General features: G+C 48.2%; 5 non-coding genes across 5 annotated transcripts; all 5 read right to left on the bottom strand.

The window, feature by feature from the left end:
• Positions 1-3,442: 3,442 nt before the first annotated feature.
• Trnah-gug (transfer RNA histidin (anticodon GUG)) lies at positions 3,443-3,514 on the bottom strand. The gene has a single exon. It is a non-coding gene; the product is annotated as a tRNA-His (tRNA).
• Positions 3,515-5,475: 1,961 nt separating this feature from the next.
• Positions 5,476-5,639, bottom strand: LOC130890273 (U1 spliceosomal RNA). The gene has a single exon (XR_009058716.1). It is a non-coding gene; the product is annotated as a U1 spliceosomal RNA (small nuclear RNA).
• Positions 5,640-8,498: 2,859 nt separating this feature from the next.
• On the bottom strand, positions 8,499-8,572 carry Trnan-guu (transfer RNA asparagine (anticodon GUU)). The gene has a single exon. It is a non-coding gene; the product is annotated as a tRNA-Asn (tRNA).
• A 591-nt stretch (positions 8,573-9,163) lies between these two features.
• Positions 9,164-9,327, bottom strand: LOC130890276 (U1 spliceosomal RNA). The gene has a single exon (XR_009058718.1). It is a non-coding gene; the product is annotated as a U1 spliceosomal RNA (small nuclear RNA).
• Positions 9,328-14,828: 5,501 nt separating this feature from the next.
• On the bottom strand, positions 14,829-14,900 carry Trnah-gug (transfer RNA histidin (anticodon GUG)). The gene has a single exon. It is a non-coding gene; the product is annotated as a tRNA-His (tRNA).
• Positions 14,901-16,973: the final 2,073 nt, after the last annotated feature.

Here is a 16,973-nt window from a genome sequence, read left to right on the forward strand (position 1 = left end):
CCCATACACAAGTAGGATGCCAGAGACATGTAGGTAGGTCGCATTATTTCAGAGTACAAGGAAGAAGGTCAGAGAGGTGCAGGGATGAGATCCAGGCCTTCAGGTCACACATTGAGATAAACCAAGTTGGCCCAGGCCCTGCTCCCAGAGCAACCAGCAAGAAATCCCCCAGTCAAATACAAAGACTCCCTTGAACTCAGCGCCCAGCATCTCTCACAAGCCAACAACTGTCAGGGCTTCTTTGAATTTTGTGTTGTGAGCTCACACACTGCTGCCCCATCCATAGAATGTGACTCAAACCACAGGTTCTGCTTTTCATTAGGAGGAAGCAGAACAGCCTGCACCCCCATCTCACTCCTACCCAGGCTTCAGTTCTGCCTCTCAGATGCACTCAGGAAAAGCACTTTGGGCAGGAGGACACCTTGGAGGTGCAGCCTCAAGTAACATGAGGAATGCTGGGGTTGACACAGGAGGGTCAAGACAGTCACCAGAGAACTGGATATAATGACTACCTGTTGTTCACATCACTGTTGGTATAAGTGGCCAGGACTGCACGAAGTTCATTCCTTTCATTGGTCATCATCTGAAGCTGAAGGGTCAGTTCATCAACCTTGTTCATCTGCTGCTCCTGCTCAGTGAGGGAGGCTGAGGTCCGTGCCTTTCCAGTATTCCCTGTAGGTAGACAAACATCAGTGAATTTGTACAGTTAGATGGTACAGGGCCATGAGAAACCATGTTAAGTCCCTAAAAGAGGCCTGAGGAAGAGGGAATGCATGGAACCCACTGAAGACCCCAAAGAGTAGGGGTCTCTCTTCAGGAATCTCTATCCCCTGCCCAGGACTCACTGCGCTTTCCCCAGAGCCGTTTATTTCTTGATGTGTGACTCAGAGACTGAAGCCCATCTTCCCTGTGCCTCTCTCTGCTCTCCCTGCGCTCTCCATCCTGTCTCCCAAGCAGCCTGTTCAGTCGTGTCAGCATGGCTGTGGGTGAACCACACAGGCACTGAACGAATGCCTCAAGGGCAGTTGGCGTTGCCACAACACAGGTGACATCACAGAATTCCAGGCTCTCCAGGATACAGTAGAATGTCCAGGTGGGGGACTGCTGATGTCATATGATACAGCTATTAACCCCTGCTAACTACTTCACCCAAAAGTGACCTGAAACTAAGGTGCCATTTCCAAGAGCCTCTCTGGGGCCACAGGGGAAGCCGTTAGTCACATTGTCTTCCTAAAGCCAGAAATCTAGCCCTCTGCTTCTCACGTTTATGTGAGAAGTTGAAAGCTTACTACCCAACCACTGCCCAGGGATGGCTTTTCCCTCCTTAAGATCCACACTCAAGTAACGTGAGAAACAAAGGATGCTTAGAAATGAGGTCAGGATAAAGGGAGGAGAACAGATGAGATCTCTGAAGTGAACAAGCACTGGTGCAGATCCTCAGACTTTTAGAGATTGGAGGGTTCAAACATAGAGAAGACGCATAGGAAGTGATGAAAATTTCACTCAGAATGTCACTAGAGCTCACTCTGTTATGCCCAAATCCGAGGGTCCCCCCAAAAGCCAACAAAGGAGACTGAGTCCCGTATGTAAAAGCAAAAAGCCTTTATTTTAATCAAGTTTGCAAACTCGGTCTCTCTGCATGTCCAACATATTGGAATATTTGAGAGCCCCGAGCTCAATTAGAATTGGGTTTTTATAGTAGTTAAGGCTGGGGGTGAGGGGGTCTCTGAGGTTCAGGACTCCCGATTGGCTGACATTTGTCTAGGGGTGTCCTGGTGAAGTGCTGGCAGGTGTTTCTATCTACAGTGCTTGGAATGCCAGGAATTTCCTTTGAATGATCTGCTCTTGGGTGGGGGTTGGGTAATCTCGGCCTGCCAGGCATTGTCTCAGGGTAAACTATTGAGACTCCAGACTCCATTTAAATTTATCGATGGCCAGAGTCCCAGGTGATAATGGTTGGAAGAAGTAAAGATCGTCCTTTCTGCACAGACTTAGATTATCATGGCTGGCCCTCACAACTCAAGATATGAGGTTGTTAGTGAAGATGTGAGTAGCTCTTGGCAGGTCTACCTGGAACCACTGAGCCCAGGTGAGCTTCAGATATTGAAAGCAAACAGTCATAGAAAGAGTATGATGGCACCAACCTTGAATCAATACACTGAGGAGGAAATAGTGCCACCCAGAGGTCAGTGTGCACCATCTAGAGGAGTCGTTAGCCATGGAGACACAAGCACACACACACTCACTCACACACATACATACAATCACACAATTATGGCGCAAAACATGCTGTAGATCCCTGCTATGCTGTGTCAACCAGCAAACAAAAGTCAAGTTCCTTGGTCTGGAGCCACCTATTCCAATTCCCATGCTCTTCCATAGGTGGCGCTGCTAGCTTTGAGTGAGCATGGGAAGGGCAGGCAAGGGGAGAGACTCAGAGTTGTTGCACCTTACAGGTGTTTTATAGCCATCACCACCATTCTACGTATCCTGACAGTCCTTGTAAGGGAAGCTAGTCCGTGGTCAGCCTGAATTGCTTGTTCTCCAGATCTCGGGATGTTCTCCACCAAAACATGGTACTTGCAACTTAGGACGGATGAGTCTGTCAAGTGATCTGTGTTATTTCAGATGGTGAAGCTCTAATTAATAAATGTCTACCTTCCTGGGCACCTGAAAGTGGGTGTTGGGTTGTCATAAGTGGCTACAATACACATGACTTAAAGCAGCAGGGATGGAATTTTCTGGTTCTAGTGACCCAAAGTCCCAAATCCTAGAGACTGCTTTTTTCAGAGAGTCCAAGTGGAGGCTCCTTCCTGCCTCTTCCAGGATCTGGGACGTGGATGCCTGAGTCTAAGGTCACATCCCACCAGTCTCCATCTCTGCCTTCCTCTGAATTTGTGTGTTCTTTATTATGTCTTCATGTGAGACATGGTCTTGATGAGTAGCCCTGCTGGTCTGAACTTCTACACCCCTTGCCTCAGCCTCGCTAGTGCAGGGTCAGTCCTGGGGCTATAGCTCAGAGGTAGAGTGTTAGTCCAGTGTGTGTGAGGTCTTGGTTTCCATTCCCAGTGTTGGCGAAAACCCCAAAAGGTCTATTCCCTTATGTGGTCCTTTCCTCCTTCTGAAGCTGACCACCCACCAAGGTCTAGCAATCAATTATTAAACTCCCGTCATCCTAAGCCCCCTTTTGCTCACCAAATCTACCTGCCCAATTAAAATTAAAGACCTTATCCTAACATGCCCTCGGTCTTAGGGTGATTGACAGTGAAGGCAATTTTGTGAGTCTGCCTGAGAGAGAGAGCAAACTGTAATAATACTATTTTGAGTTCCTCCATGTCCGCGGGACTTGAACTAGGGAGACTGGAGTCTGTGTCAAGACATTAGCTAGGCATGGGGTGCATGGAGCAAAAAAAGCAGCATTCCAGACAGGAAGGACAACAACTGCCGTGACTCGGATTCGAACCGAGGTTGCTGCGGCCACAACGCAGAGTACTAACCACTATACGATCACGGCCAGCCACGCGCCTGACTATGGTAGGTGTTCACTTGAGCCTCAGTCAAGCTCAGCCCGGCGCAGACCGGTTTCCGAGGCTTCCTTCAGCCGACCTGTCCTGCAGAAGTGATTTTTTCCAAAGCCATTGAGGTTGGGAGCGGCACAGAGAGCACGCACGCGTCGGTGCCTCGGTTGGGTGGTGAGGGCAGTCGCTAACTGTGAAGTCGGTGGGTCGATGCCACTCTTGCAGGTGCAGTATTTCCCTCCAGCACCTGAGAGCCCTCCATCGCCCTCCTCTCCGCGGTGGCTGGGGCACCTGGGGAAGGCACGCACTGCTCTGTGGTCCTTCCTAAGAGCTGGGGAGCAAACCAGCAGTCTAGAGCCTTCCGTAGACTCCGCCCGCCTACAGAGGCCAAAAACCATCACTGCCAGTCCCTGGACTCCTTACTAAACATGGCTTGGCTTTAGGAATAAATTGGTTCTAGGGTTCGTGATTACGAATTACGTTGTCGTCGCCCTTGTCATATGCGTATCGTTAGCCGGTGGTGTAAAGTTTACCCGTTTTATTAAAATCTGGTCTGTTTTCTGTGCTTTAGTGACTTGTTTTTCATAATTTTCTTTTATTAAGAAAGATTCCCACTCTACCAATCCCAAAATAAACCAAAGACAGCAGGTGGGGGTTGTCCACAGGTGTCGTCTTCCCCCTCTCCCCTCCAAAATAAAAATTGGCTTTATTGTTTACCCTGTCTCAGTACAGGCTATAAATAGCGTGTGACAGAAAGGTAAGGCCTTAAGTATCTTAAGTCCATAGGGCTTTTTTTTTTCTTATTTAGTGGGCTTCCGGTATTTCAGAGAAGTAGGAGTGTTTCCATTGCCAAGTTAGCACACAAGGGACTGTAAATTTAGAAAGCTGTTTGTTAAACGCCTAAAGATCGTAGTCCCTGAGTGGGCTTCAACGACCAACCTCCCGGTTAACAGCATAATGCACTAACGCATTGCTCCACAGAGACTTTGACATGACAAAGCCGCCTCTCCTTGGCGAGTCAGGCGTCACAGTGGCGGGCACACCTGGGATATCCACCGTGTCGCGGCCGAGCATCCGGAACAGGAGACCTCGAAGCCAACCTGCCGGGCTCCCTGCCGGCCCCATGGCCGCTTCCCAAGCTCGCGCGAACGTTATGAACCCGGCGCCTCCGGGACGCTGGGACCTCGCAGCTACCCGGGGATCGGGGCCGCCTAGGACTCCATGCTGGCAGAGTCGCGTTCTGGGCGCCCATCAGGACTCCGTGAAGGAGCCCAAGTGAGCCTCAGGGTTCGGTCCTTTGCAAACCTCGAGCACGGACGCCCGACAGCTGGTCACCCCGGGTGTGTGCTGAAGCCTCCGCGTGGACGGCGTGGGAAAGGCGGCGAGTGCAGTGCCAGTGCCCAGGGAGTCCGGACGGGAGGGAGATGGACGAACTTGACCCGGAGTGGAGAGGGACCGAAGGGGGCGAGGGTGGCCTGGGGGTGGGATTGGGGGATACGCACCGTGGAGACCGGTGGAGAAGCCAGGTGGAGCCCTAGGACACGCCCGAGAGAACAGTGCGTTTGAACTGAGCTGATGCAGTTTGAAAGCAATTTATGTTAGGTGTTTTGTATGAATCAGAAGAATGACTTCCTAGCAACGATTTCTGTCTTTCAGTTAAGGGTGTGCTGGTCCCGAGCCCGGGTCTGGTGCAGGTTAAGAGCAGAAAAGAATTAAGGAGAGTCTGGAGTCTCAAGTACAATTGCTCCTGGACTTTAAGACAAACAGTTCAGAATTGAAGAAATGTTCTCATGAGTATAGAGACCTACTTCCTAAAGATTTCACTTCTAAGGCTTAATTTAACTTGGCAGTTTCGACCACATATTTAGAAACATAAAAGAGAATAAAAAGAGACCAAAAGGAAAATCAAAGCTGTAAGAAAAAAAAAACAGTTGTCTGTTTTTATGACAAGAGGTATCAGGGGAGAGCGCGAACGCAGTCCCCCACTAACAAAAATTACGCAGTCGAGTTTCCCGCATTTGGGGAAATCGCAGGGGTCAACACACCCCAAGTGCAATGGGTGAGCCTCGCCCTGGGAAAACCACCTACGTGATCATGGTATCTCCCCTGCCAGGTAAGTATGCTTTGCTGTTCTGCAGCCCAGACTCAGCCCCACCGGCCCTGCACTCTCAACACACGGTCACTTCGCCGCGCATACTCCAGGACCTTATTGGACGCGCACCCCGTTTCTTCTACTCGATGCTCTCCGCTGGTCAGTGCAACCTTCCACGCCGCGCTGGAAATCCAGCGTGTTCCCGCAGAGTTTGCGGACAGGACAGCCCCTGCGCGCCCCTCATCTGCATAGAACACGCCTCCAACCGGCACCCAGGGGTGACATCACACCCATCCTCTTTTCCCGTTTGCTTAGTAAATTTTTTTGCTTGCGGAGAGCTGGATGGAGTGTTGCAGGATCAGAGACAAATCATCTTGAATTATCTCCAATTCCCAAATAGTCGATGGCTGCTCACCGCCGTGGCCTTGTCGCTGGTTTTCCTGTGTAGCGACAGACCCCTATCTTCCATCAACACGAAGTCAGAGAAGTCAGGCAGCAAGAGGGCCGGCCCTACAGCAGAGGTCTCCAGCTTCGCTGGAACCTGCCCACCTCATATCTCCACCACTGCATTTTACAAGGCTCTTGATGTATGGATTTCTCTGTTCTCTTCTACAGAAACACCATGAAACTGACACTAAGTCTGGACATGGTATTTGGGGTGACCCGAGTCTGTGCTCCTGGTCCAGGGGATCCACTCTGCCCTCTCTCGGCCTCCTGCATGTCTGTCGTGCACACACATACAACCAGGCACAAACACACATACACAAAATAAATAAGTACTCTTTTCTGTGTTGTGTATGTGGGGGAGGGGCAGGTGTGTGAGAGCCATGACTCGCATGTGGAGGCCAGCGGACAGTTTGTGGCAGTCGGATCTCTTTCTGCCATGCCTGCTCCGCGGATCAAGCTCTTGGATGGTCAGGCCTGATGGCGAGTGTCCTTGCCCTTGCCTATAAGCCCTCTCTCTGTCTCTTTAAAATCTCTCCCTTTCTGTCCTTCTCTGCCTCTCTGCATTCCCCCTCAAGCCCCCACCCCCGCCCCAGACAGGGTCTGTCTACATAGTGATGGCAATAAGAGCTTGGTGCCACCCTGCCTGACCCCCTTAAAACTTTTTTAGCCCACGTGCAGACATAACACAACATTACAGATGATCATATCGTTTATCATGACGTCATACATGCACGTTCTCTTCTTCAATGTTTTTGGAACAAGAATTTATCTGTAGCTTCAGGTGCAAAGAAGGTTAAAATTATTCAGCTGAAATACTCATCCAATGATGAACATACACACCACAAAGGTAAAATTACCGGTAGCAAGAACGGATCACAAGACATACAAGTGAGCCCACTTAAAGAGTTTATTAGAGAGAGAAAGAGAAAGACACGTGCGCAGGCCTGGGGAGAGCTGATGCTGAGAAGAAAACGTGGAGTGGGCGTGTCCAGTGGTTAGACATTGCCGGCGCATGCGCATAGGATCATAGCGTTTGTTGCTGTAGCTTTGACAGGAGCAGATGATCATCAAACAGGGCTAGAGGGTCCTGGGTGGCTATGTAAGTTGCCAGAATGTTTGATGATGCGTGCGTGGCCGTGGATCCCGGAAGTGCCTACGCTTGGGGTGGCTAGGCATTTGCCATAACGCTAAGTGATGGAAATTTCAGACACATTAAAAAGCTCGTGGATATGATTCTATAGCGTTGGAACAGTTTATTAGGATTTTATTGGTTAGTGTTAAGATTATGGACAGTTATATAGTAAGGGAGGGGAGAAAGGGGAATTGTATTTAGTTAAGCCCACAAACATACAAGTCTTGATATTTGACAGGACTAACCTCTCATTGCTATCCATGCTATTAATATTTGGTACATTTAAAAATGCAATTTTGTTGAAAGAAAATTTAAAACTACTGTATTGGGAGCTAGTGACGTGGCTCAGCTGTTAGGAGCAGTTGCTGTCTGCAGGGACCCAGCTTTATTCTCCAGCATCTACACGCTGTCCCACAAAAGGCCACGACTCCAGTTCCAAGAAATCCATAGCCCTCTTCTGGCCTCTGCAGGCACTTGGCATATAATCAGTACACTACACACCCAGGCAAAACACCCGTACACATAATATAGAAATCACATAGCCCACAGGGTTGGGTGGTGAGGGAGGGCAGTCGCTAACTGTGAAGTCGGCGGGTCGATGCCACTCTTGCAGGTGCAGTATTTCCCTCCAGCACCTGATAGCCCTCCATCGCCCTCCTCTCCGCGGCGACTGGGGTACCCGGGTAGGGGGCGAACTGTCCTGGGGTCCTTCCGAAGAGCTAGGGAGCAAACCAGAGGTCCAGAGCCTTCCTAGACGCTGCCCGCCTACAGAGGCCAAACCCGCCACCGCCAGTTCCCGGATTCCTTACCAAACATGGCCGGGCCTGCCCGTTTCTGTGGTTTATTTTGGTGTTTCCACACCACATGGTTTTCGAAAGAAATCGGTTCTAGGGTTTGTGATTAGGAATTAAGTTGAGATCGCCCTTGTCGTCTGCAAATCTTTAGCCAGGGGTGTACTTTACCTGTTTTATTAAAATCTGGTCCGTTTCCTGTGCTTTGGTGACTTGTTTTCCATAGTTTTCCTTTATTAAGAAAGGATTCCCACTCTACCCGTCCCCAAGTAAACTAAAGACAGCAGGTAGGGGTTGTCCACAGGTCTCACCCTTCCCGCCCCAAATAAAAATTAGCTTTGTTGTTTTCCCTGCCAGAGGGCCAGGCCGTAAAAAACGTGTGGCTGGCACTTAAGTGAGGGATTTTCGGAGGCTTATTGAGAAAGCAGCAGTAGCGTTCACTTTCAAACTGACAATCAGTATGCTCGCACACAAGCGACTAACCTGTGTATTTGGATTGTTAAAAGCCCAAGGGCCATCGTCCCTGGGTAGGCTTGAACCACCAACCTTTCGGTTAACAGCCGAACGCGCTAACCGATTGCGCCACAGAGACGGTGCACAAACGAATGCCCTGTCTCCTTGGTGAGTCAGGCGTCACCGCGGCGGCCACACCTGGGAAGCCCGCCTGCAGCCGAGCATCTGGAGCAGGGAGACTCAAAGCCAACAGGATGGGCACCTGGATGCCCCGCTCCCCAACCTCGCGCGAACGTTGTGACCCCGTCGCCACCCGGGGGTCGGGGAAGGAGCCCAAGTGCGCTTTAGGGTCCGGTCCTTTGTAGACCTCGAGCACGGACGCGAGAGGGGCTGGTCACCCCAGGTGTGTGCTGGAGCCTCATCGGGGCCCGCGTGGGAAAGGCGTCGAGTGTGGTGCCCGTGCTCAGAAAGTCCGGACCGGAGAGAGGTGGACGAACTTGATCCGTGACTATTAAGAGACTGGAGCGTGTTGGGAAGACGATATTCCACTAGGATGAGGGTGTGTGTGTGTGTAACAGTAGAAACACCTGAGGAGGGACAAAAAAAAAAAAAAAAAGGAGAATTGCTTCCTAACAACGGTATCAATTAGGGGTAATTTAAACACGCTTTGAGAAGGGATGTGCTGTTCCCGAGTCAGGGTCTGGTTTCTTATGATTTCTTACAATCATACCAGGGGAGAGCGCGAACGCAGTCCCCCACTAACAAAAATTATGCAGTCGAGTTTCCCGCGTTTGGGGAAATCGCAGGGGTCAACACACCCCAAGTGCAATGGGTGAGCCTCGCCCTGGAAAAACCACCTACATGATTATGGTATCTCCCCTGCCAGGTAAGTATGCTTTGCTGTCCTGCAGCCCAGACTCAGCCCCACCGGCCCTGCGCTCTGAACACACGGTCATTTTGCCGTGCATACTTCAGGACTTCCCCGGACGCGCACCCCATTCCTGGGCCCCGCTGCTACTCGTGAACCCGCGGTGACTTCCACGCCGCACTGGAAATCCCTCGCGTTTCTGCAGAGTTTGCGGACGCGACAGTCCCTGCGCGCCCCTCATCTGCATATACCCCGCCTCCAACCGGCATCCAGGGGTGACATCACACTCCTCTCCTTTGCCCTGTTGGCTTGGTGAACTTTCTTGCTAGCGGAGAGCTGGATGGAGTGTTGCAGGATCAGAGACAAATCATCTTGAATTATCTCCAATTTCCAAATAGCCGATGGTTGCCCGCCGCTATGGCCTCACAGTCTTGTCGCTGGTTTTGGTGCGTACCAGCAGACCAAAAAAACAAAACAAAACAAAACAAAACAAAAAAACACATGTGAAAACATTTGCTTTAGGGAAAACATGTAGTTATACTTTCTCATCAGGTTCAGCATCCCACAAGTAACTACATGAAGACTTATTAACAATTATGAAAAGCCTGGCTATTAGCTTAGACTTGTCCCACTAGCTCTTTTTTTTTTTTTTTTTTTTTTTTTTTTTTTGGTTTTTCAAGACAGGGTTTCTCTGTGGCTTTGGAGCCTGTCCTGGAACTAGCTCTGTAGACCAGGCTGGTCTCGAACTCACAGAGATCCACCTGCCTCTGCCTCTGGAGTGCTGGGATTCAAGGCGAGTACCACCACCGCCCAGCTTAACCTGTTTCTTTTAGTCTGCACTCTTCCACGTGGCTTGGTTACCTCTGATCTGTACCATATGTCCAACTTTTTAAGAGTCTTTGGTGAAATCCAGTTGCCTAGATTCCTCTTCCTCTCTCTCCTGGGAAATCCTCCTATCCTCTCCTGCCTAGCTATTGGCCATTCAGCTCTTTCTTTCTTTTGTTTGTTTGATTGTTTTGTTTGTTTGTCTTCCGACAAGGTTTCTCTGTGTAGCTTTGGAGCCTGTCTCTGGCGCTTGCTCTGTAGACCAGGCTGACCTCGAACTCACAGAGATCCGCCTGCCTTAGCCTTTCGAGTGCAAGGATTAAAACACGCTTCACCACTGCCCGACTGGCCATTCAGCTCTTTCTTACATCGACCACAGCAATACACCTTCACACAGTGTACAGATATCCCACAACAGAAACATGGACTTGTAAAGTCCTTAGAGGTGGTTAAAATGCATGAGGTTGTAAAACCTGTCACAATGATGATTAAGGAATGATACCAAGTTTGTCCTAATCTTAAGCTTATAAACATGCAGCCTACTCCAGTTGGCTGATGTTCGCTAAACTCTTCTGTAAACAGGCAGTTCTGCTTTTGTGATGTTGTGGATATTCTGTCCGTCCTGATTGGCTGACCTATGGTTGACCCCTGCATCTCTGTATTCCCCCATCAATTGTGTGTGTATCCCAATATTGCTGCCACTCCCCCCTTCTTCCAGTGGGGAGTGCCTAGGCCCGGTGCCATGATGAAGATTTTTACTTTGCAGCTCTACTGCTTCTAAGAGCTCTTTTATCTAAAATTGAGGACACAACAGTTTATTGCAAAAATGTATTTAACTTGACAAGTATGGTGACCCATGTTGTAATCCCAGCTCTCAGGAGACAGAGGCAGGTGGATCAATGAGTTGAGGCCAGCCTGGTCTACAGAATAAGTTCCAGGATAACAGGGATCACACAGAGAAACCCTGCCTTGGAAAACATAAAAACAAACAAACAAAACCAAATGTTTGGCACATATTGGGGTCACCATATTTACAAAAATAGAAAAAAAAAGAGAATCGCATGTAAATGAAAACTGTAAAATGTCCTTCATTTATCTGCTGCTTCCAGTGACTGTCCTGTCTGCATGTGCCCATCAGTGTCTTCCAAAATCAGGTGTCCAGACTCAGGCCCTAATTTCAGCTTGCAGAGTCTAGCTTATGTCTCCTCCCTGTATCTCTGCTTGCACCACTCACTTTCCTCACTGAAGTGACAAGGACTCGGCAAAGCACCCTAAGGGAAGAGAGGTTTACTCTTGTTTGTTTCAGAGCATTGCAGGGGAGAAGGCAGGGCAGCTACAGTAGCTCAGCCCTTGCACTGTGCGTATCCACATCTTGGTGGGCGGAGAAAGACAAGCTCTCTGGATAGCCCCTTAACAGGGGAACATGTGCTCCATCCCGAGAGCCTGGAGCGGATATTTTACATTCACGCCGGAACATTCTGCTCCTCCTCCATCAGAGTCATTTCATAGAGCAAAGTGCAATTCACCTTCAAGAGTCCCGTAGTCTCAACAGTTCCAGCACCGTACAGCAGCTCAGTCACTTTTGAGACTCAAGACAATTCTTAACTATTGTTGGGCCCATAGGGGTAGTGCAAAGATGGGGACAGACTTTATTCCAGGAAAAAAATAAAATTAAAAAAAAAATCTCCATGGGGCACAAAAGCTTACCAGCTAGCTGAGGCCACAGCCAGAGATGGCTGTGGTCATGGGGTGTTTCCGGACTCCCCTTTTCATAACAAGAAGCAACAAGAAATTTTTACAATTTTGAGGTAAAACTCAGATACAAATTGCCCTTTTTTACTAGTTCCATCAGCAGGGATTTTAGTTACAGGAGCGTTTGTCTTTAGTCGTTGTTCTCCCTGCCCTCCCCCGATGCTGCCAGTTTTACAGAGCAGGGACAGTGTATAACCAAAAAGTCACATACACCACATCCTTTTAAGGCTAACTCAGCTCACATCAATTGTTGGTCATGAGTGGCCAGGGTTATTTATCTAAAAGCTGACCCTCGGTTTGCAGAGGGCTGCTTCAGCCTTGCAGAGCTATGGGTTGTAAAGCAAAGTACCCCCACTGTTAACAATTAATCCTTAAGCTGCTGAAAAAGCTGCTAACAGCCCGCTGCCGTTCTTCTGGGCTTACAACTTTATACTTCTGTATTTCTACATTTTTACTTGTGGGACCTATATTTCTATATTCTTATTCTTGGATTCTTCACCATGAAATCAAAATCTCAAGTTACACACTTTCAATATACAATGGCAAACCATAAATATCCCCATTCCAAAAGGGTGCAAATGAGTGTAATTGACTGGACAGAGAAACTACCCAATTGGACTACTCTGTGGGTAGAAAAGCAGATCTATTGGGGATCACCCTACCAAGGCCTACTGGGGAGGGGGGACAGAGAGAGGAGCAAAAAGGCAGAAAAGCAAGCAGATTTATATGACAGCAGGGTGGGAATCTGAGCTGCTACAGGCTGCTGGGTTGATCCAGAGCTTTGTGCCTGTCCTTGCTGGAGGTAGGCCTACAACCCCGGCATCTCCAACATCTTCGGCTCTCCATTCCAACTTAGGATTCACCAATACAGCATCATATATTGGTCTGTAAGTGTGTTCCATGTTGTGGATGTTCTACTCTTGGGGGACCCGCCACCCAGCTCCTAAATAAATCACACATACACAGGCTTATTCTGAGTTATGAATGCCGGCGTTAGCTTGACTTTTTTCTTAAATTATTCTGACTACCTTTTGCCTCTGTGCTATTTCCTTTTCTTACTTCTGTGTATCTTACTTACACTCTTACTCCGTGGCTGGATGGCTGGCTGTATAGCTGGCCTGATGTCCTCTTTCCCTTGTTCTCTCGTTGCTCCTTTTCTTCCAGATTTCTCCTATTTATTCCCTCTGCCTGCCAGCCCTGTCGATCCTTGCTTCTGCCTCGCTATTGGCCGTTCATCTCTAGAGAGCTTGTTTGGAGGTTCTAGCAGGGGAGCGCAGCTACTCATGTACCCTTGATTGAAGACCGGTCCTCCTCTATTCAGGGAAGGTCGTCCTCTTTGACTGGGTGCAGCTTCTGGAGGGACATGGAGCGGTGAGGGAGGAAGGGGACAACCTGCCTAGCCATCCAGATCAGCCAAATCAACCCTGGCGATCAAGGGGGTGACAGATGTCACAGCCAGATCACCCTTACATTCATCTCTTTATTAGACCATCAGGTGTTTTAGACAGGCAAAGAACCACAGCTTCACAAAGTTAACCAAATGCAGTATAAACAAAAGTCACACACCTGAAAATATTAATTCTCCAGTCCCTGCCTGGCCTACTGGAGTTTTTGGCCACAGGGGACAACCAGCCCGTATTGGAAGGCATGTACTCACAATGACTGTGAAGGGTAAGATCCCAGAATATTTTGAACTATATAAGAAGATGAAGGCTGGGCGGTGGTGGCGCACGCCTTTAATCCCAGCACTCGGGAGGCAGAGGCAGGCGGATCTCTGGGAGTTCGAGGCCAGCCTGGTCTACAAGAGCTAGTTCCAGGACAGGCTCCAAAAAACCACAGAGAAACCCTGTCTCGAAAAACCAAAAAAAAAAAAAAAAAAAAAAAAAAAAAAGAAGATGAAATATAGGCAGACATAATGGCACAATTTTTTGCATACAATATATTTTTATTGTTTTTCCCTCCCATGACTCCTCCCGAATCCTCCCAAGCACTCACGTTCACGCCCTTTCCCTCTCACATTCTTCAAAACAAAACACTGAAAATAAAAACAGATAAACAAAACCACAATAAGACAAAAGATGCCAAAACAAAACAAAAAGTCCACAAAACAAATGAGAAATTCATTTTTTGCTGGACAACTATTCCTGAACACAGGCCTGCTCGGGAGTGTGGTTGCTATGCCCAGTGGTGTGTCGTTGGAGGAAACGGACAAACTACTTGACTTTAGAGTTAGTGAAAGCCACGTCAGACTAGACAACGGGTAGTAGCAACAGGAGGCACAAATACATAAAGCACCAATAATGAGATTTGAAATCAATTCGTAGTTATTTAATCAATTAGGTTTCAGCTGAAGTAGTTCAGAGAGGGAAAGAAAATAGCGTTAATACATGGCGTCAGAACAACTTAACACAGTGTCCACGGTGGAGAACAAAACGTCATCAACTGTATTTCTGTAGAACACTGTACATAAACATGAATTTGAGGCTGTGGGTTTAAGGTAGTACAGGGCTTGCCTAGCATGTACAAGGTCCTGGGTTTGAGTCCTAATATCACCCAGCTGAATTTGATGTGTCACAGACCAAACCTTAAATTTTACTGATAAAGTACTTCAAGGAGATGGTGATACGTTGATATACAAATGTATGCTAAATAGCACCTAAGAAAATATAAATACAAAAAACGGAGCTGAATTTGGAAATCTGCCTGAATATCAGATCTTGGAGGTGAAGCTAGGAACATCTGTGAGGCTGTGAGTGCCTGCTGGCCCTAGCGTAAGGTTGCCACCTGCTGGTAAAGGAGTGGAGGAAGTGGAGAGGGGGGAGTGTCGTCGCCCATCCCAGGGCTTGAGAGAGAGCAGTTCCTGGTGTTTGTGTTCTGCTGAACAGAGGAGAGGATTGGCAGGGACGAGCTCAGAGCTGGAGCAAAAGATCGCCGGGCAGAAGGACGATAGTGCCGTGACTCGGATTCGAACCGAGGTTGCTGCGGCCACAACGCAGAGTACTAACCACTATACGATCACGGCGAGCCACACACCGAACGACACAGACGTCACCGGCGCTCGCACAATTGTCCAAGCCTTAGTTCAGTTCCGCCTAGCACTGATCCGGGCGTCTGCTTCTCCCGGGATACCTTCTTGGTAAGTCGACTACCCGCTGCTCTGCCGGAAGCGAGCGGGGCGCGGATGGATCTGTTTCTAGTGACACAGAAGGCTGTGGCTGCGGCTAGCATCGAGCTAGAGACTTCCTCTTGCTGCAATGAGAGAAGATACTCTTGTTTTCTTCTGTGGTTCAGTTGGCTAGTGAGGGTGTGTGATGAGATGAAGGTAAAAAGTTCGATCCTTCGCTACTTTCATTTTTCTTTTTGTGCTTCTGTTCGCAAGACACTTTCATTGCCTTCCAAGTCTTTGCTGTGTCTGGTGCACTTCGAGAAGCTATGACCAGCCTGGCCTACATAGTGAGTTCAGCCAGAGGTACACAGTAAGACCCTACTCAAAAGAACAACGGGATAGTCAAATGAAAAATAAAAGTTAAAAGTCATTCCCTGGGATCCTTTCAAAGAGCCAACGAGGAAACCCGCTGTACACAGACTCTTTGAAATAACAAAACAGGGCCGGGCGGTGGTGGCGCACGCCTTTAATCCCAGCACTTGGGAGGCAGAGGCAGGCGGATCTCTGTGAGTTTGAGATCAGCCTGGTCTACAAGAGCTAGTTCCAGGACAGGCTCCAAAACCACAGAGAAACCCTGTCTCGAAAAACCAAAAAAAAAAAAAAAAAAAAGAAATAACAAAACAGTCACCGGTAGTCTCGGAGTTTTTCACCATAGAGGCATTTTTTTTTCCGTTGCCTTTTTTCTGTGTCAATTTGAATTAATTTGGTTCTGACATGAGCTTTGGTTCCCTTCTTGTCCCCATGTCTTTGACCAATGATCTTAGTTTTTCTTTTCTTTTCTTTTCTTTTCTTTTTTTTTGGTTTTTCGAGACAGGGTTTCTCTGTGGCTTTGGAGCCTGTCCTGGAACTAGCTCTTGTAGACCAGGCTGGCCTCGAACTCCCAGAGATCCGCCTGCCTCTGCCTCCCGAGTGCTGGGATTAACGGCGTGCACCACCACCGCCCGGCCTGATCTTAGTTTTTCTGGGGGTGGGGGAGCCCAGTTGCCCTATTTTAGTGTTTATATATTTTACTTTTTAAAACATTCATTAATTTTTTCTCTCCTTTGGAGGTGTATTTTCTAAAACTCTTTTAGTACTTGCTATAGTGTTGTCTGACATCCTTTTGTTTTCCACGGACCATGTTTAAATGACATTCTTCCCTTTCCAACTTAAGCAGTGCGTCATCTCTCAGTGAAATATTTCAGCATCTCCGGAAGTGCCCTTCTTTAGATGACTTATTTTTTAAAGTAGCACCATATGTAGCCCAGGCTGGCCTCAGTTCCCTATGTGTAGAACATGGCCTTGAACTCCCCATCTTCCTGCTTCAGTTTTTCCATTGTTGGGATTTCAGGTCTATGCCTGAATTTTTTTTTATCAATTTTTAGAAGATAAATATTATTTTAATGTCTTTTTCTGTTCTGCTAGCCAGCTCCCAAATAATGACATGGTCTTATTCATTATGAGAGCTTAGCCTATAGCTCAGGCTTGTCCCACTAGCTCTTAGAACTTAAATTAGCTTACAACTGCCCTGTGACTTCTTACCTCTCGTCCATCTTGTACCTCCTGTTTCCTCTCCATGTCCTCTGATGTCTCTCCAGAGCCTAAGTTCATCTCCTCTTTCTCTCTCTAGCTGGAAGTCCCACCTAACCTCTTCCTATCTCTCTTTCCTTCTCTCTGCCCACCCCCCCCCCACTTCTTCCTGCCTAGCTCTTTATTAAAGCAATCAGAAGGCACCTTGGCAAAGACACATCTTCGCAGTGTACAAAAAGATTATAACATAAAAGATTATGTTATAGCATAGGTTTTCCTTGCTGTGTCCTCTTTTACATGCCGTCAGATGGAGTCTTGGGAATTGCAGAAAGAAATCTGACATGTGCTTCCTCTCTGTTCCTGTGCATGTTCAACACTGTTTTCCCTGGAGCTGACTACAGCCTGTCTGGGGCTTATTCT

The sequence above is a fragment of the Chionomys nivalis genome, chromosome 18 (assembly GCF_950005125.1).
Source record: "Chionomys nivalis chromosome 18, mChiNiv1.1, whole genome shotgun sequence".
NCBI classification, from domain to species: domain Eukaryota; kingdom Metazoa; phylum Chordata; class Mammalia; order Rodentia; family Cricetidae; genus Chionomys; species Chionomys nivalis.